Source organism: Danio rerio, chromosome 12 (assembly GCF_052040795.2).
Source record: "Danio rerio strain M-AB ecotype USA chromosome 12, GRCz13ab, whole genome shotgun sequence".
NCBI classification, from domain to species: Eukaryota; Metazoa; Chordata; class Actinopteri; order Cypriniformes; family Danionidae; genus Danio; species Danio rerio.
The window spans coordinates 34,840,550-34,862,500 of record NC_141032.1 but is presented as its reverse complement, the minus strand read 5'-3'; the positions used below and the strand labels follow the sequence as shown (position 1 = coordinate 34,862,500).

The 21,951-nt window shown below is 35.7% G+C and overlaps 1 protein-coding gene across 36 annotated transcripts in view; it reads right to left on the bottom strand.

Moving 5' to 3' along the window:
• The window catches only part of rbfox3a (RNA binding fox-1 homolog 3a), an 886,893-nt gene that overhangs the window by 809,762 nt on the left and 55,180 nt on the right, over positions 1 to 21,951 (bottom strand). For 19 of the 36 annotated variants that reach the window (XM_087276583.1, XM_087276584.1, XM_087276594.1 and 16 more), the window contains exon 1: positions 5,321 to 5,714. The exons of 16 other annotated variants lie outside the window; for them this stretch is intronic. The gene's annotated coding sequence lies outside the window, so the exon portion shown is untranslated. Of the gene's footprint in view, positions 1 to 5,320; positions 5,715 to 13,577; positions 13,648 to 18,165; positions 18,225 to 21,951 lie in introns of those variants that run through there. One more of the 36 variants, XM_087276578.1, reaches the window with a different exon arrangement.

Genomic DNA, 21,951 nt, shown 5'->3' with positions numbered 1-21,951 from the left:
GAGAAAATGCCCACGCACAAAGCAAAAAAGGCTGCATGATAGTAGCATATTGAGGGTGTTTGCAAGTAAAAAATAATAATTTTCTCCACTAAGGAATTGATTTTTAGCGATAATGCACAAATCTTTCAAGACAGACCAACCCTAACTTCAGAGGTTATGTGATGGTATAAACTTTCAGTTGTTGTATATTATATTGTACTTTTGTGCTTACAGAGCAAGTTAAACTCAGTTTATATTGTACAATCATTGCTGATTTGATCACATCTTCTGCAAAGCTTTATAAGATAGCGATTGTATATTTCTGATTTTAAAAAACTTTAAAATTATGAAATTCTGTGATCATGAAGTCATGAAGCAGGTGTTTATTTTTGTTCTCCCCATCAATTCCTGAGAAATTGTTTAAATCCATGGGGAGAAAATGTAAAAATGCAGCTGTAAAATTTGCCAATATTCAGTTTATTTGAGGACTCTAAACTTTAATTTTGGTCTTTTTACATTCACATTGGAACTTAGAAAACCTGATTATATTTTCAGAATCAGAAAGAGCTTTATTGCCAGGTATGTTTGCACATACGAGGAAGTTGTTTTTGTGACAGAGCTTCTACAGTGCGTTGAAGTGCCTGTGTATATATATATATGTGTGTGTGTGTATTATATATATATATATATATATATATATATATATATATATATATATATATATATATAAAATATAATTATATTATATTGTGTTATATTATTATATTATATTATATTATATTATATTATATTATATTATATTATATTATATTATATTTGGCGGCACAATCGCTCAGTGATTTACACTGTTGCGTCACAGCAACACTGGTTCAAGTTCCGGCTTGGCCAGTTAGCATTTCTGTGGAGTTTTCATGTTCTCCCCGTGTTCACGTGGGTTTCCTTCCTTCAAAAGTTTAAAGACATGCACTATTGGTGAATTGGGTAAGCTAAATTGGCCGTAGTGAATAAGAGTTTTGGGTTTTTCCCAGTTATGGGTTGCAAGGGCATCCGCTGCGTAAAACATATGCTGGATAGGTCTGCGGTTTATTCTGCTGTGGTGACCCATTTAAGTCGCTAAAGCAGACTGAACCGCCAACTATTACAGCATATGTTTTACGCAGTGGATGCCGTTCCAGCTGCTACCCAGTACTGGGAAACACCCATAAACTCTCACATACACACACACTTATACACTACGGCCAATTTAGTTCATCCAATTTACTTAAACTACATGTCTTTAGACTGTGGAAACCCACGCAAACATGGGGAGAACATGGTAACTTCACACAGAAATGCCAACTGGCCAAGCAGGGACTCGAACCAGGCAGTGACCTTCTTGCTACATTCTTGCTTCTTGCTTCTTGCTAAGAGGCAACAGTGCTTACCACTGAGCCACCATGCCACCTAATGCAATATAATATAATATAATATAATATAATATAATATAATATAATATAATATAATATAATATAATATAATATAATATAATATAATATAATATAATATAATATAATATAGAACTTTGCCTTTTATACACCTTTTATCCCACTTTGATGTATCTACAGTATCTATCTAATGACACATCAAAATGAAATACTTCAGTTTCAAATTCACTTCCTATAATTTATTGTGTTTTTAGCAACTATGATTCACTCTGACAACTCTATGTAACTTAACTGGTGTGCTGCCAAATAACTGTATTTGTAAAACCTGGCAGTCCGGATGTGTTAAACTTGACTCTTGTTGGCAACAATTCTGACAGTCTTTGTTAGCACAACTATTCATAATTTTCTTCTACAAACCAATGCTATCTCTATAATGAATGCATGTAAATGATTCACCAGCTAAATGTCTGTTATGTGCTTCTCTACAAGGCGTACAATAAGTTACGGGTATTTGAAAAGCGCTAAAGAATCTTGTGTCCTTTACAAATAAATCTTTTGTTGGCTTTTAAATTGTCTTTTTTAGAACATTTGTTACAAACACCATGACATTATTGACGATTTTTCTTGCTGCTGACATTACTTTTAAAAAACCTTAAGCAGAGATCACCTAAAAGCCATCACTATCATTTATTGCACATGCTAAATTCCTATGTGGCTTATTCTGACATGAACATTCAACCCAAAATCCTTCAACAAAAGCCAGAGTCTCATGCTGGGACAGAGTTAAGTAACATGCCAATTTTTACATTGAAATCAAGAACCTTTCCTAAAAAGCCCATTTCATGTTCGTGCTACGCTCTTTGGTAACATACGGATGAATGAAATCTGCATTCACAAGCTGTGAACCTTTCTGACCATGTGGTTCACACATCTCATGCCATTTTTCATTTGACATGCGCCTCAGCAGGAAATTGTCATCATATCGGGAAACGGCACAGTAGTCAAGCCTAATGGTGAAATCACACAAGCGCATACACACCGGAGAGTGGGAAAAGGAGAGAAAAATGCTAGAGAGCTTGATTAACTGCCAGAAGATGTTGGTTTCTATTAGATTTGCCATAGTGGTTGTGGTAGTCAAGTAGTTTATTGCAATATCTCGGCTGGACAATAAGATTGGGTTGCTGGTAAAAGAGTTTCGGGAAAGTTAAGAGAAGTCCTCTTCATTTTGTTAGGATAGTTTTTAACTTTCTAAGGTTGTAATCATTTGTTAAATGTGCTTGAAGGTACAGTAACAATCCAGATGGCAATTTAGAATTACTGGAATTATTTAGTTCAAATAAATCTAGTAAAGATGATAGAGATTCGTCAATGCTCGGCTGGTGCCAGACTTATTTACATTTTAAATGCATTACAAGTTAAGTATTTGCGTCAGTGTGTGTGATATTGCAATAAAATGGGACAAGTAAAATCTACTGGCTTTGCCCTCTATATGTACATGAAAAATTGATTTCTTGGTGGCTTTGATCTCTCATGTGCAAGACAGTAAACATCACAGCAAATGTCCAGCAGTGCAAAAACAGCATGAGCCAAAACTAAGACAGAATTATAATAAATACACAACAGACGATGAACAATAAATGTGTCAAATTCAAACAAATAAATGTTATATGGAATCTTCCAACGGAATCATTAAAATCATTGATAAAATATTTCCATTACCCCTAAAGTTTTTGGGTGAAAAACTGCTTTTTGGAAAAGTAAAATTCACTTTTACTTACAGAAAAAGATTCTTTTAAAGACTGATTATTGAACGGCTCTTTTAGGGACCAAAAACAGTTTTTCTAGCATCACTGCAAGAAACTATTTTTGCAATCTTTATTTTAAAGGTGTAAGAAGTCTATTTAATTACAACTATACATGAGATATATGCACAGTTTGAGTTTTAAAGCCAATGATAAACTTGCGGCAAAAGCTTAATAATTTGTAATAATACATTCAGTTAAATAGACTTAAGCATTCCTTTAGTTGTGCAAGTGTAAAACGAGATGAAAGACCGTTTTAACCAGTATCACCGTCAGTAGCATCAAGCTAGCGAAGAAATTCCATTGAAAATACTAATGTAAAATATTTCAAAGACATGGCAGGGGAAAATAGAATTTAATGCAGTGTTTTTTGTGTGATCTAAAACCCACTTCATATCGTATATCTAACAGGCAGTGAAGATCGCTGATTTTTTAAGACATCAGATCCTTAACGTGACAATTTAGTAATGGAAAGACAGTTCACCTGAAGCCCTTATGCTGCCTGGTTGAAAATTAAAAGTCTGTGTGCATATAGCCCATTAGTGTCATTTTTGAGACGCTATTGAATTAGAGCATATACACTTTAACTACAAACATGCAAAGTTCACGTGTAGGGAAAAACAAGCAATGAAAAAAAAAAGCTTTTACCAATGCAACTGTGCATGTGAACTTCAGTAATGAAACTACACTCTATCTGATGGTGTGCAGTAGGTGAAGTCAAAAGTTCTGTTTTAGATCTACAAAAAAAAATAATAAAATAAATAAAAAAAAAAGAGAAACTACAGTAGTTTTCCAGAGATGGGTTGCGGCTGGAAAGGCATCCGCTGCGTAAAAACTTGCTGGATAAGTTGGCGGTTCATTCCGCTGTGGCGACCCCAGATCAATAAAGGGACTAAGCCGACAAGAAAATGAATGAATGAACTACAGTAGTCAACATTTAAGTTGGATCATCACTTTTTAAAGTTGTCTCAAAACTATTGATCAACATCCATTCTTGTCCAAGGACAAATTTGAAATACATAATTAATTTGCTTTGAATGTTGACTACTGTATATATAATGTGAGAACAATTTGTAAAGTTTACTTTAGTAAGAACATTTTGTAAAGATTGTTTAACTTGTACATAAGTGTTCAATCACTCAGTTAAATAAATCAATAATCAATCAAATATTACAAAATAATACAAATGAAACATGATCATCCATACACCGAGAATTGGACAGAAAATTCAGATTCCTAAAAAAATATCCAGAAATCTATTTTAAAAGCTTCACTTTGTTTCCCAACTGTTCACAGGCTAAGGGTAACACTGTGTTCTCGCTTTAGTTGTCAGCTATGCTACACTGCTTGAGCAAACCGTCACAAGCAAGCCGAATGTGACACGCTGTTCTCTGTCTCACTGTCTGCATCTCTTTCGCTCTCACTCTCTGTCCGGTCATCCGAAGAGGAGGCAAACCTCTCACTTTTTTCTCGTCCAGCACTCACACCCACATATACACACACACAAAAAACACATTCTACAGTGCAACACACTGCATGTCACAATAAACTCAAAAAAGCAAACATTTATGCAAGAGGAATCTCACTTAAAATTGTGAGTTATACAGTATTTACAATTATTTAGGGCTGTGTGAAAAAGCTTTCCTAAAACAATAAAAGAAGCAAAACATACTTCATAAAATGTACAAAAAAGTATTCAAAGTAAACGACACCACTTCACAGACTGTCATTCTGAATTAAAAAGATTAAAGAAATATGGATGACACTAATGTAAGGTACAATGCTCTGCTTTCTCATACTAATGCGAAAACCTGAGGTACACAGTGACAGATAAGTGCCCCGTTACTAGAATAAATGAAGAGCGAGGTGTACTTTTGAATAACGCATACGAGATGCATTAAGCGCCCCTTAAAATGCGATTGCCGGAGGATATTTGTTTCATCAAAATGAAACCAATCGTGCAGCATGAATCTAAACGACTCGCTGCCAAGCGCAGAGTTTTATCATAGGTTAAAGAGCAAGCCGTTAATGGCAAACCTTAAAACATAAGAGTTTATATGGTGTAAGTATGTAGGCGTGAGTGTGGAAGTCAAAGTAAGAGACTCGTGTACTCACAGTTTGAGCTGTCAGGTCACTCAGGTCTGATGCTGTATCACAGGCTCATCTTTTCACTGTTTATCCCTCCACAGGACAGAGCGAAAGAGAGAGAGAGAGAGCGAGAGATTGAGGGGGGGGGGGGTGTATTTCCTATTCTTCAGCTCTGTTCACACAAGTACAACTGAAAAGAGAGGGAGGGAAAAAGAAGAGAGAGAGAGAGAGAGAGAGAGAGAGAGCGAGAGAGCGAGAGACAAAGTAGGCTGGTTTTCGTTGCGATCTGCTTGGCGGTCCTGCTACAAAGCGAGCGTCAGATTCAGTAGTGTTGCTTCTTTGGCGTGCCGCGCGTGTCTTCACACACAGCCGAGAGCCCGGTGCGGTCAACCACACGCGTCTGTGCTGTGTATGTGTGTTTACGTTCACACAAGCGGGATGGATGTGTGTAAGTGGTGGGTGTATGTGTGTGTGTGTATTGGGGAGGGTGCTTGGGCTTTCACTCACTGGCTGCGCCTTACACTGTAAGAACACATCAGAGATGGAAGAGAGAGAGAAAGAGAGAGAGATGAGGGTGGGAGGGACGGACAGCGAGGAAGGAGGAGGAGGAGAGACAGAACGCGGAGGTGGAGAGGATGCACTGACAGTTTCATGCGAGCCCTTCTCGGAAGGCTCCGACCGCTAACGTAGGCTGACAGGTACTGAACGATAGAGACGAGAGGCAGCTACAGCCTTCTATTCTCTTCCGCCATCGCTCCTTCAATCTCTAATCCAGACTACATTTACACCACTTCTCCAATCCAAAGCGTAGAAGACATGATATCAATATCCAGAAATGTTCCATTAATTCCTGTTATTGATTACCATTTAAATTAATGATCAATTAATCAATTAACCTTGCTAAAGCAAGAGAGGTCTACTTCTGTGGCACTGGTTTGACAGGTTGTGTAGCTGACATTCAAAATGCAAGCTGTCTAACCCAATTAAAAATATTTTTTATATAAATAATTGACTTGCAGGATAGTAAAAATAATACTATGATAGAACAATTTAAAGATTAAATATAAATTTCATCTTAGATGCACAATCGGTCCATGCCTGTGTTCATGTAACCAAATTGTTGTTGTTTTTTTGTGCTTATGTTACTTTACCAAATATGTAAAGGATGTTGTGCATATTAAAGATAATCTGGAACATGTAATGAGACCAATGCGTCCAACAAAGCATTTTAACCCAGCTGAAAACGCCAACGCTCTTCCCAAGTGCTAGCAAGCGCTTCTGTGGTCTAGTTTTTTTTTTTTTTTTGAGATGCTTTGGTTTCTATGACAGAATATCTCGAGTACTATTAACTGATTTCAAAGATAATATCTCTCCATCTGAAAGTGTTGGCATAATTTAGAATGACGTAAAATGATCCTCTATTTTTCCCTTATTGTGCTTGATGTAGTGACACTTTGCCACTGGGTATTTGTCCTGCCCCCCTCTACTGTGATTGGACAGTAGGTCTAAAAATGAAGTTGATGAGCGTTGTGTTTGGAGAAAAAAGATGACTTAGCAATGTGATAAAAGCTTCCAACCTTTAGCAATTTAGCTTTAGTTATTATCTCCTTTTTATCACACCTCAGATTATCAGATAACAATGCAATATTTATGTTGCATTTACATGATCTAAATGTACCAATCAAGTTCAAATCCCAGCACTCACTTTAAAATTCAAACACCTTAAAATGTGCACATTAATGTCCAGGGTGTGAACTACGGTGGAGCTCGGCTCCCCTAAATAAGACATGGGCTCCACCTGAAAACATGATTTGTGAAAATATTGACAATGTGTTAACTTGACGTGCGGTTTCAGTATTGTGTAATGTGATCATAGAGTATTAAGCGTAAAAGTGCAAAAAAATCTCCATTAATGCATGATGGTGATTTACACCTCACTTAAAAATAAGATAACTACATACTATTCTTGTCATTAGACGGCGCTGATGAGCAAAGTCCAGTCATGTAAAGACTGACAGCCAGATGCTTTCATCTGGACGTTGAAACACTGTTTATTTTCTAAAACAAATGATGTGACGCAGTGTTTCGCAAAATTTGTTTCATAAAGTAGGCAATACAATGTTCGTTTTTTTAAACACCATGACATTGCTGTAAACATGTTGGACAATTAAGCTGAAAGCAGGGTAAACTTGACAAAACGGAACCCATTTCAATGGTGTTTCTTTCATTTTCCAATTTGCTATTATATTTTACCGGAGTGATCAGTGAGATCCTATGACATTTTAGGCCATTGTAAAATAAAATAAAAAAGCATGTGCTGTCCTTAATGCCATTATCTCGAGCTTATAGAGTGAATAGAAAAATGACATGACGAGGTTTTTTATTTTGCTGTCGAGTAAAACATATTAGTGTTTGTTAATTTTATATAAATGAATGTACTCCTCTCACAAAAGTACCGCAGGTAAAATTAAACAACGGTGTTCTGTTGTTGAGGCTGGAGTTGTTTGTGCATGTAAAAATAAACCCCTCAAAAGATAATTTCAAGGGTCAAAGAAAGTTATAAAAGGCAAAACAAGCACTTTTTAGCGAGAAAGTAAACCGAAACTATCGTGGTGTTTTGTTCATTTACCCCACTTTTTAAAAGTCACAGTTAAATATATTTTATATTTTCACAGTTACATTTAAATATCTGTTTTATATTCAAATACTTTTTGTTTATACATTGCCATTTAAGCATAGGGATCCTGCATATTTTATAGCCTATATGTGGCAAGGGACTCGAGATCAAAGCGGAAAAAGTGGGATCCCCAAAGGGCACAGTATAGTTTGAACACTGATGACATTAGTGATTGTTGATGGACAGTAATGAGGTGTTATAATATAAACTTAACTGACCATTAATAAATCATCAATTCATCACTTGCATCCCTAAACAACATTTAAAAATCATATACTCATCTGTCTTGTGATGCAATAAAAGCATGCACACTTGATCACCATTTGCATGTTAGTGGGAAGTGGTCCTGAAATTCAATATAAAAAGCCAAATATGGTCTATAAAGCGGTTTCAGAAAGGAAGACGGCTCTAACTGATGGTGTAAATTAAGGATATAAAGTGTGGAAACTCTATGGCAGCCCCGTGGGCCCCTGAGCGCTCAATGCTGTCAGGGTAGACTACACTCCACTGATTTCAATTAAAAGCTAAATTAGCCATTTGAACTCTGATCTTAGCACTGTGATGTAATTCATGCCTTGCTATCAGAGAATGCGTTCTCCCATCATTTACACCTAGTAGTATTTTACCTTACCATTAATGCTTTAGTGCAATAAGCATCAATAAAATCAATGCAACCATCAACTGTTGACATGGTAAGAATTGTTTGTTTGGTGATAATACAATGACCCGCAGAGTATGTGTTTCTCACAAATATACTTGAAGCACACACTATACTCTGTTCTACGCTATAATACACTGTACACTACATTACACTGAACAATAATATTTCAAACAGCAATATAATGACATAACAAAACATAGTGATGGATAAAGTACATCCAGGCGGTTGTAATTGCAGAAAGACAAACAAGGTCATTCCAACATCCCTACTCTTATCTCTAAAAATTATTCAGTCACAATACGGCCTCAAACTAGTGTTGGGTGATAAATAAATTTACAGTTCACCATATCATCCCCTTGTGAGATTGGCAATGCACGATACCATGAATAATATAATATAATATAATATAATATAATATAATATAATATAATATAATATAATATAATATAATATAATATAATATAATATAATATAAAGCACAGTGGCGCAGTGGGTATCACAATCAGCATGATTGCCTCACAGCAAGAAGGTCGCTGGTTCGAGCCCTAGCTGGGTCAGTTGGCATTTCTGTGTGCATGTTCTCCCAATGTTCCCGTGGGTTTCCTCCGAGTGGTCCGGTTTCCCCCACACGTCCAAAAGAACATGTGGTACAGGAGAATTGGGTAAGGTAAATTGTCCATAGCGCATGTGTGTGAATGAGTGTGTATGGATGTTTTCCAGTGATGGTGGCAGCTGGAAAGGCATCTGCTGTGTAAAACATATGCTGGATAAAAAATATAATATAATATAATATAATATAATATAATATAATATAATATAATATAATATAATTAATATAATATAATATAATATAATATAATATAATATAATATAATATAATATAATATAATATAATATAATATAATATAATATAATATGCAGTGCGCAGTGGGTAGCACGTTCGCCTCACAGCATGAAGGTCGCTGGTTCGATCCTCGGCTCAGTTGCCGTTTCTGTGTGGAGTTTGCATGTTCTCCCTGCGTTAGCGTGGGTTTCCTCCGGGTGCTCCGGTTTCCCCCACAGTCCAAAGACATGCGGTAAAGGTGAATTGGGGAGGCTAAATTGTCCGTAGTAAGTGTGTGTGTGTGTGTATGTGTGGATGTTTCCCAGAGATGGGTTGCGGCTGGAAGGGCATCTGCTGCGTAAAAACCTGCTGGATAAGTTGGCGGTTCATTCCGCTGTGGCGACCCCAGATTAATAAAGGGACTAAGCCGACAAGAAAATGAATGAATATAATATAATATAATATAATATAATATAATATATAGAAAAAAAATGTAATCCTCAATGAGAGAGCATTTCTTTTATCACCAATACAGAAAAAAATCATAAAATTGTGAAATATTCCAATATCAAATGTCTTTTTGTGTTTTTGTGTCTGCATATTTTAAAATATAATTACATTTTTTGATGGCAAAGCTGAATCTTATGCCAGTCTTCAATATCATATGATCCATTCTGATTTTATTGGAGCATTCTTAAAATGATTAAAGGTGCCATAAAATGCACTGTTTCAAGTTAAACTGTTCTCTGATATACGGCTTAGGTAAGTTCAAAAAATATCCTCAGTTTTATATGCTCATTTGTTACTCCATAAAACATCCCTATGAAGGTGCATACAGCATTTGACCATATTTGGATAGGTCGTGAGCTTCGCTCTAACTACATCTCTCCCATGCACACACACACACACACACAGGATGATATACGCTGGTCATGGACAGTATAATAATACTAAGTATATTGCTAGTTAAATCTTTTTAACTTAATAGGTGGAGTTTTTTTACCTACATGGAGAGAAAGAGCAGCATCAGAAACAATAACACATTTTGCTTATGAGATCTGTTGTGGATAAATGCTAAAATATAAATAAACTTGACAAAAGAGACTAATAGAGATGTATTGTGTTGTATTTTAAAGCTATAATGTCAAAGAAAGTACAGTCAAGAATGTCAGCCTCTGCATGAACAGATGACAGTTGAGCTGAGTGATTTGATTCAGCAGTCGCATGTGTTTGTTGAAACATGCACCGAATTTCAGAATAAACATGATAAATTAACAAAAGATACAATTTAACATACCTTATGCCTATTTGGAGTGGAACTGAGCATAATCTGTAAATCTTGCATTTTGCATCCTAACTAATACGTTTGAATATGTTTGGTGCAATCATTGCTCAGTAATGCAAAGTAAACAGTCTGGGGATCCCTTTTTCAGAATAAAAGTCCCACATATGCAAGTTTGCATATGGAAAATGGTCATTGCTGTCTCACTAGGAAACACTGGGGCCTGAGGCGTGTATATTAATATGTGCCTGTGTGATCTGATGACGTGGATGCTCGTCAGGTCTGGATGATGTCCTAAACTACATAAATGCTAAGGTGTGCCCCTTAAGTCATGCAAGAGTCTGTTTTCAGTTCTGATTGGCCTTTTGTCCACTGGGGTTTTACACTCGTGGACTTTACATGATAATGAGGAAACAATCATGTCTGAGGCTCACAGTATGGCCATTTCCATTCACTAATCTCTTATTTTTCGACTTTGCCTACCAGACTTTCTTTATAGTGCATCTTTAATCTTGAATACATTCATGCATTTTCTGCTACAATTATTGATTGAATTATTGTTTGATGAAACATGGGAGAATGTTTTGAAATATTTTTGGCCTAGCTATGCAAAATGTAAGGAAGCCTGTTTGGTAAATATGAATTATAAATTAAAATAAAACATAAATAATAAAATATTGGGCAGATCAAGTAAATAAACACTATTAAGTTAAGCTGAGTCATATGCAGTACCTTTTAGAGTGTACTACATTTCATCTGTGCCAGAGTGTGTCTTATTACGTCTTACAGTATGATGCATTAATGCATGAGTAAGGCTTGGTTCAAACCAATCAGCGCGCTCTATTGTGCAACTTCATTAATATTCATCACTGTCATAGTGTTTAGACGACAGAGACGTCATGTTGTGTTGGCAAAACAAGTGTGAAGTGTTGCTTTTATAGTTTGCTGCCGTTAAGTTTTGTTTTCATTTTCTCTCTGTGAGAGCGCAGCTGGAGTCACGTGTGGATTAACAGTGTATACAACACTCGACAACAATAACTTACGTGTCTGAGGAGGATTATTGTTTACCTGAGAGCTGTTCTCATCTGCAAACGCTGAGATCCAGATTCGCTTGTAGTCTCCTCTTAATAAAGACGCGGCTCTAGTTGCTGGTGATTGTCCTGTCTCTACAGATTTGGTAAGTGAGCGACCAGTGCACTTTGTTTATTCAGTTTGTTCGTATCGAACAAACTATTGCATAACATGTGTAAACATGTTAGCACTACAACCAAACTTTAACCTCGTGTTGGATTTTCACCGCATTTTGTGACCGGAATAACACACGTGGCTTTCTGACGCTACCTGCCGTGTGCATCTAAGTTTCCGGGAAATGCTGAGTTTTTTTCCTCAAATCAAATATTTCGTTTGTCGCGAGGGACATGAATGAATTCCCTGAATGAAAGAGCCAAACTGCAGTTAAAGTCCACCATTTAATAATTTGGCAAATAATTCGACAACAGATGTCCATGAAAACACAGTCACTTTGTCCCCTGTGTTTGTGTATTTTGACTCTGAAACTCAGCGCGCCCAAATAGACACTCCCACACCAAGCCTCTTCTCTTCCTCCGACACTCCCCCCTAAACAAAGCTGGTCACGCCCACTTTTCTGACTTTTTCCAAAGTAGATGTGTGAAAACACCCTGCTGAAACGAGGGGGTTTCATGGCCCTTTAAGTACGGCTTCTGTCACATGTTACTGCTGCTTCTTTGCTTGTTTTAAATGCTAAATTATGCACTCATTAGAAATATGAATGATGGTACCCCTATACCATACAAGTGTAAACAGGTAAAAACTGTCAATAGCTGGATATCATTTTTATTATCTAGCACACTATCTAGCAATTCACACACACACAAAGCACTTACTGGCTGAAAGGATCAAATGCATCAGATTGTGTGCTTCAGGAATGAAGCCAGTCAACATTTTACAATAAAAACAGAAAAACACACAGTCACAGTCAGACACACACACACACACACACACACATACACACACAAAATAAAGCCCCGATGTTTTCACTCATCCACAGTGTGGATTCCCAGCAGTCACTAATCATATCCTGTTAACGCTGTGGGCCTGAAATGGATCCCAAAGCAGCGGCCTGCTCACAATGCCTCTAAACTGGGATTTCCCCACTCACAGCTGCCCTTCTCTCAGCCCCATCACCGGCACTCAGCACCTCCATTAACAGGTTCACGCAGGTGCCCTCAGCTTCCAGCGCACCGCTACACAAAGAATAACAATAGCCGACATTATAGAGAGAATAATGGCATTAATAGCAGACTGCAGCCTCTCTCTTTGCTAATTGGCTTGTCTGCTAGCAGCCTCCACTCCAAGGGTCATGGGATTTTGTGGGTGGCATCTGTAAATAGCTAATCAGCTCCCCAGGCGCTCGCTACACTTCAGAAAGTATTTCTTTTGAATTCGTAATAATAACGGGAGGAGGACTGTCGGAGGGGGGGTGTTGGATAACGACGTATGGCTAAGATAACTGCCAGAGACAACAGAGGCGAAAAATAAATAATGAAGCGCCGATTGTTATTCCTGCGCAGCCAACAGAAGCTGTTTGAAGTGCAGACTCGCCTTTATCTTGTCACACTGGAAGAAGAAGAAGAAGAGGGGAAAAAAAAGAAAAACATTGCCAGCCCAGACGCAATAAAGATGTCTTTGACGCTTTTGGAGAATGACTAACAAGATTTGAGGTGTGAGGGGGGTGAAGTGGGGTGAGCTAACATGGCTGCCGAAAACGTACGGCTGTTTTGGGACGCTGAATTTGAGCGACGGAGAGATGGAATCACTTACATTTCCTGATAATGTCAAGCTGCCAATGTGAGGGGAAGAGACAGGCTGCTCTCTCAGCTGAACTCATGTTCTGAGGAGAAAAAAAAAACAGCGGGAGAAGGTCTGAGATGTATAGCTGGATCAGCTAGAATGTGATTCGTAAAGGTTCAAAATGAGTATTTGACAGATGTTGTCAGATAATGCTAATTGCTAGAGGCTAGGTGATAAAATGATCTGATTATCGCAATACATTTTTTCCTTGTTAAAACAATAATGCGTTTGATAAATGTCCAATGTGATGTTTATGCATACACTAAAAGTTTGCACCATATACACCAGTGTTTCTCAACCACATTCCTGGAGGACCACCAACACTTCATGCTTTTGATGTCTCCTCTGTCACACCCATTACAGCTCTTTCAGTCTCTGCTAATGAGCTGATGATATGAATCAGGTGTGCTTGGTTAAGGAGACATGGAAACATGTGCAGAGCTGGTGGTCCTCCAGGAATGTGGTTGAGAAACACTAATATGCACCATTTATCAGTTCATCAAACAATATATTGTAGCAGAAATACATAGGAAACTAATGTAGACATGTTAGCAAACAAAAGAACAATTGGACATTAAGTCAATGTGCTGTATGCGTGATTTTATCTATGGTTATATGATCTAAATGTATGATATTATGAGTGGCAAAGTTTAATTAAGAAAATTTAAATATTTAAATACTACATTTTCTTACAGATATCACATGAATATGAATATCACTAGAGCATGCAAGAATTAAAATCTTGAAAATTCATTTCTAAGCAATTCATTTCTGGCTTAAGTTTCCACAATATAATAAATACTTATTTAAAATATTGTACTTCAGATGTGAAATGCTGATTTGCAAGTTTTAGTCAGGTTTTCTATAACTTTCTTTCTAAAGCAAAAATCTGCTTTTAAACAAACCAAATAAAGATTTGACATTCATAATGATAATTATTAATAATGACTATCAACTATGGCTGTGAGATTTAAGGAAAATATCTAATTGCATTTTTTTTTACCAATATTGCAATATAATTTGTGATAAAAAATTTTAGTCAAGCTTCAGCTCAATAATCTGTAAGTTGTGGCAACAATTTTGTAACAGCTCTTAAAAATTACCTGTTATGTTTATTCTCTGTGACTTTGAAACCAAAATATTCCCATATTACCAATGTCCTGTTAAAAAAAAATTATTGGGGGTGTTCCGCATAGTTCGGTTGAGCAATTCTGGCAGTCACACATTTGCTCTGGGAAGGGGAAATTAAATAATACAAATATGTTTCATTTCACAGCCTCTTGCAATTAGCTAAAATTGCAATGTTTCAAATTTCGATTGCGATTCGATTAATCTCACAGCAATACCATTAACCATCAAATTTATACAAATACATACATATATATATACATGGTACTAATGGTTCAGTAGTACTATGATTTCAGTGTTTAAAAAAAGTTTTATATATATATATATATATATATATATATATATATATATATATATATATATATATATATATATATATATATATATATATATATATATATTTTTTTTTTTTTTTTTTTTTATTCAATTGAACTTTGTTGCCATTATAACAACAAAATAAACTGTATAAATAACTGGAACAATTTTAGCCCTAATATAATTAGAACAACATACAATCCTATTATTTTATAGGATAAGTTTTAATTAATTTACATATTGATGTAATTTGTTTCTATTCTGAGTGCCACATAGTAATAAATGCTAATTTTATAAGCTCTATATTTATGTGTTTAAATCCTCTAAATATTGCTTGCACTGTTTACTTCCACTGTAAATGCCTCACAGTAACATCAATCTTCAAAATAATTTTGTGTAGTAATTAAAATTATGCCGCAGTTGCTGATGCTGTAACTTAATTTAGACAAAAAACCCAGACTATCCCTTTAAAACAATCCTGATTCTCCTGACATGAAAATACTGCTGAATATGCTCAAAACATTTCACCTAAAATCCAGTTAACATGAGGTTAGACCATTTTCTTAGGCTCCTAGGGCTGCTGTCTTTCTCTGTTCCAATCCTCGCTTTTGACAAGTGTGTGTGTGTGTGTGTGTGTGTGTGTGTGTGTGTGTCTAAGAGAGAGAGAGAGACTCGCAACCAGTCACCTCCTCAAACTGATCGCTCTACGGCTCTATGCTTCCCTGAACACCACCACATTATACTGCTACAACGCTCTCACAATCACTGCAATTAAGCCTGGGCGAATCACACCATGCCACTGCAGCTCAGAGCTCCAGCACACAGACACATCGGTGGCCAATAACATCATACACATCTGTGAGGGCTTACAGCATTCAACACTATTACAACAAAACACAATCGCTTTGTAAAATTTGAGGGAACGAGAGCTGTTTTTGATTAGAAAGAAGTGATTTAAGGATGTAGATGTTGTTCAGGTTTGAATTATCTTGTAATTTTTGTGTCACATTTGTTTAAACTTCTTCTACTAAAATGAATTTACAAAAACTCCATCACAGTATATTTCAATTAACTTAATTTAAGAATTTAATACTAAAGATTTTTTTTTATTGCTAAACTATTTTTTTAAATTAGTAACTGTGAAATGTGACATCTGCTCTGCATTCACTTTGCACGCATTTGTCATGTTTTACTTAAGTACCTGTTTATAGAAACTGAAGCATCTTTCAGACAACCTGTCAAAATAAGTTTGGTTTAAACAAAAGCAAAAAGTTCTTCAGGGGTAATTAATAGGGTCACACTTTATTTTAATAGTCCGTTTGTTGAATTGAGTTACATTGCATCTACATGCCAACTATTTCTCAGTAGATTATAGGTAGACTGTTAGGTTGGGGATAGGGTTAGGCTTAGTGTAAGTTGCCATGTACTTGAAAAGTTTCTTATCGTCAGTTAAATGTCTGTTGAAGGAGCAGTATCAACAAATATTAAGCAGACAGTCTACTAATACTCAAATGGACCATCAAAGTAAAGTTTTACCAATGAATGTGCCAGTGCTCTTTGGGTAAGGGATTCATAAAGATAAACTACAAAATGATAAGTCTAAGGCACTCGAAAAGCAGTAAACAAAATATTTTAAAAGCCTCTATTAACATGGCTATTCCATAAAACTGCCCGAGTTTGGTTTATCTTGACAAAACTGTAACAAATATATATATATATATATATATATATATATATATATATATATATATATATATATATATATATATATATATATATATATATTTTTTTTTTTTTTTTTTTTAAATAACAAAAATTAAATAAATAAAATAAAAATTATAACCAGTAATCATAACAATATAGTTTTTGATGCTACGCTGTAAAACCCAACAGTCGACTTTATCAAATGAAATAAGTGTAGTTAACTTTACAAAATAGTTAGTAGTTTAACTTTAAAATTTACTGAAAGTTAATTTTACTCATTTAAAACGTTTTGAACTCAGTGTTAAAGGTAATGACTTAATTAAATACCTCATTACGTCAACTTAAATGGAGTAAGTTCCCAGTACTCCCAGTTTTTAACTCTAATGGTTTGGGTTGCCTTAACTTATTTGGTTTTACTGTACTTAGTTGGTTTGGGTTCTCTTTATTGAATGGGTTTTACTGTGCTCAAGTTGCTTGATTTACTCAAATGAATTAAGTTCACAGTACTCATTAGGATTACTTTTTGAACTTAAATGGTGTTTTCTCAAATGGTTTGAGTTACCTTAACTTTTTGCGTTTTACAGGGTATTTGCTGTAGTTTGTGTATAGTTTATATATGTTGTGTTTGTGTAGTTTGCATGTTCTCCCCATGTAATAATACTACTACTACTACTACTACTACTACTACTACTACTAATAATAATAATAATAATAATAATAATGAATATATACTATTAATTTACATTAATATTTGTAATAAAATAGTTATAAGAAAACAGTTTGGTTTATTTTAAAATATTACAATTCAAGAAGGGGCAACAAACTGAACTTTATTTGCTGTATCTACTGCAGAGAATCAGCATTTCTGCTTAATATTCATAAAATGTTTATTCCTATACTGTACATCTCATAGGCAATCTATAAACTGTAAAAGTAATTTGATGCAAACAGAAAAACAGCAACAGGAAATCATTTAGAGGCAGAAGCTTTTTTGTAAAAAAAAAAACACTGTTTCCGCGGTACACATTTGTTACAGAAGCCTCTGTTGTGTTTCCACAAACTAACTCTCAGTTACACCAATTACACACTGCACCAAAAAAGACACTTTGTGACCCCATCGCGACTGGAGCAATCTCAGTATTGTAAATGGCCTCAGTGCAATGTTCATCTAAGCAATCTTTAACTAGCTTCACAGTTAATCAGCAGAGGTGTGTGTGTGCGTGCATGTGTGTGTGTCGTCCTGTGACCCAGAGGCAGTGTGCAGCGAGAGGTCCTCTCGCCCTGATGCAGACAGAAATGCACCAGCATGGAGGGCCTGATAATATCAGGATAACAAGAGCTAATTAAATTTGGTGTGATCGCTGGAGAGTGAATTATTTATTGAGAGAGCCCGAAATGCTATTTAACTCACAGCAGCTCGGATTTACTTCTCGCTTCGAATCCAGTCCATCTCCAAGAAAAAGGTGCAAGAAAGAAAGAAAGAAAGAAAAAATAAGTCCTTAATAAAGCATGGAAACCATTCTCTGGCTGTTAATTATGTTCTGAGAGTGTTTTTGGGACGAGTTTCCAGCATGAAAAACATGTTCTAATATCACGGCCCCCATTTGTCGGGTCACAGCATAGTCATGTGTCTAATTAATGTAGATAATTTGAGATAAACAAGTTGTAATTAATCAGTGACACTAGGTTGTGAGCATGCAAATTAGCATAATTTTTCCCATGCAAAACCAAATTAAAGCATCGGTTTTGCTGATCCACGGACACTTCTGGATTCATTATTTACCTGTAATATTTATGTCAGGCAATATGGGGACATTTCACCTCGCATTGCTACGAGCAGGTAATGTTCTCGCCCCAAAGATTAAGACCATCAATCTGTCAAGGGCAATGAAAGCCTTTATTACTTCCTTAATTGTATTCAAAGGATAATTTCATCGATGACCTGTGCAGCTTATTGATGAAGCGGGGTAATCTAAATCCCTATAAGCACACTGCAGGTGCATTGATGAAAAAGTTAGCCTTGGTGGGGGTGCAGGAAAACTCCCCTCACCCCGCATTATCACAGTACGCAGCTCTAATGAATACAAAGTGAACAGCACATCAGCTAGGATAAGAGCTCTTCTGTCCAGATTAATGAAATCTATTTTACACAAAGGGTCATTAGGATTGTTAAAAAAAGAGGGAGTGGAGAGCTGTTATTGTGGTTGGTGTGAGATGAAGATGTTTCGATGTCAAGCAAAAGTGTCAATATTTTGCTGTCTCTTTTTGTGATGTCACTGACAAGGTTAAAACTGACATTTTACATCAATGTGCATGCGAGACGGATGGTTTGAATGCTATATACAGTAATAGTCTCCTGGCATTGATGCATTCCTGACCCATCCATCCACGTAGTTTCATCGCCTTAGCTTTTAAGCGTTAGTTGTTTTCATTTATAAGCTGACCAGCTATCAGCCTGCAACTTATTTAAAGTTTTGGGTCATCTTCCTAAAATACATGTTGGTGAATTTGCCTAGACTGGGTTTCGGGGCTGGAATCTGTTTTTATAATTTGACATGGATGACGTTTTATTTTTATTTCTGAACCATTATTGTGTATTTTACAATGTAAAACTCTGTATAGATTCTCTAAAATGAAAACAAGCGCATGATATACATCGAATAAGATTCATTAATTTTATCACATGAAGCTTAGTTTAGATTATAATTAACATATATTTATGTAGGCACTCAGAATAACTAATAATGGCATGCTATTAATACAGTGTAACTGTCAAACTCTTTCTTGTTCAATGAATCATTACACTCTAGTCTCTGTTTACACCTGGTATTAATAAGTGTTATAACTACTGTAACTGGAAACTAAATGCTGGGTTTACACATTCGAAGTTTGTGCACTAATAACAACTTCCCTATAGGCAAAATGTAAACACAAATGGTCCTTTTAACACTGGAACTACCAGAACTCAATAACTACTAAAATTACCATAGAAGTCATTCTAACCATTCTCATATAAAATGTCATATTGTTACATTATATTTACAGTCAAAGCTTATATTAAGCTATTAGGCATGAATGTTTGCTGTCAAATTTAATTAAGTCATCATCATCACCCTAAAAAACAATATTTTTGGTAAAACAGTCTATAAATGTGCAGTTAGGCTAAGTTCATCATCCATGTATGTATTTAAAGTGCCCTTACATTTTTTACACAAGTTTTGTGAATGCTCTACTTGCACTATTTATACTATATATATATATATATATATATATATATATATATATATATATATATATATATATATATATATATATATATATATATATATATATAGTATAATAATTATATATAGTAGAATAGTGCATAAGTATGCAATTTGGGACGCACATACAGTATTATACAGTACATATGCACAATTGCAGCACAAGTTCAGAGTTACTTGGTTCTGAGTAAGAAATCATAAACATTTTAAATTGCACAAAAAAACTTTTGTTTGCAAAGAAAAAATATGTTTTTGGCAGTATTTCCATTCTAGTGAATCTGAGAAAGCAACTGCAAGATAAAGACTTTATCGAAGTTCTGATTTTATTTCAGTTTACAACACAAAAAGGCAAGATATGCAGTCAATCCTAACCTGGAAAAATAATTGCTAATTTACCCTTTTTGATTTTTAATCAAATTTAGTTAATGCAATCTTCACTTTCTATGAAATTAAAGTTTTACGAAATGCTCAAGTATTTTATTCTTTTAAGAATTTAACAGATTTGTGTGTGTTGAGCATCAGTTAAGACAATAGCCCCTTTCACACATACAGACCTTTCCGGAAAATTACCGGCAATTTTCCGGAAAGGTTGTATGTGTGAACAGGCCCTTTTTGAAAATACCGGTAAATTCGTTCTGGCTATTTTCCGGAAAGAGAAGTTGTAACATTACCGGTAATTTGCCGGAATGCTGCGCTGTGTGAATGCAGAAGGAAGATTGCCGTAATAAGCGCGTCCACGTCTAGAACGGGCTGACGTGAGACACCTGCTTTAGCCAATCACAACAGTCAGACGCATTCACGTGCGCGCGGTTTATGAGAATAAAAGCCTTTGAATATTTTTTCCAGACACCTTTAGCTGCTAGATGTTAGTCAGATAATGTTTCTATGTTCCTTCTTAATGCTGTGTAAATAATCATCGATAAAATGTTTATGATAATCCGTTGTTTGTTTACCTTCAAGCTTTGCGTGTGCCCGTGAGCGCCAATAGCGCCAGCATACACACATATCAAAGTGTTTCCCTATGTTTTCATGAGAGTTGTACTCAATACTGATCCATCCGAAGAGTTTGTAATGTAGTCAAATGTTTACAAATACAAGCGCAGCCGTTTAAAGCTCATTTGTGGTGAATGATGTCAGAATTTACCGGTATTATGGAATAGATGTGTAAATGCTCTTTTCTGGAAAAATTCCGTAACGTCATCGCCTGTGTGAACAGCGCTTTTTTGTATATACCGGTAAAGTCGTTCCGTAAATTTTCCGGATATTTACTGGTATCACTGTGTGAAAGGGGCTATTGTTAGCTCCTGTTAGCTTTAACTGTCGGAAAAACTGGATAATTGTGAGCTTTTGTTAGCTTATTTAAACTTCCGAGTTTAAAAGGATTTTTGGGGTGGGATCAAAATCGATGACATAGAGCTAAACTGCAAGTGCAACGATGACGCGTCAGTTTCTCATTATTATTCATAGTGGAGTTTTCTTATGAGAAGAGCTTGCTTCTTAATTATTTATGACTGCACATGCTTTCGGAAGGCAAGGCAGACCTGCCAGTGCCAAGCTGTGAGACACATTGATGACTGTGTGAAATGTAGCAGGGCATTCAATTACTGTTTATTTATTTGAATTTTAACTTTGTAAACTATAAAATCATGCATCTCCTCACGGTTTGTGTTTCATTTTGTGAGCTAACTGACCTTTTTCTCGCGGAACTCCACACCCATTATGATGCATCTTTTGAAAAAATTCTGAGGTAGACCTGAACCGAAAGTGGGAGGTGTCATGGCCCTTTTAAACTGACACTGTTTTAATTCACCATAATCGTCTATGTGAAGCTGCTTTGACACAATCTACATTGTAAAAGCGCTATAGAAATAAAGATGAATTGAATTGACATAATTGTTTCAATGGAAAGACTCCATAAACCATATAAACCCAAG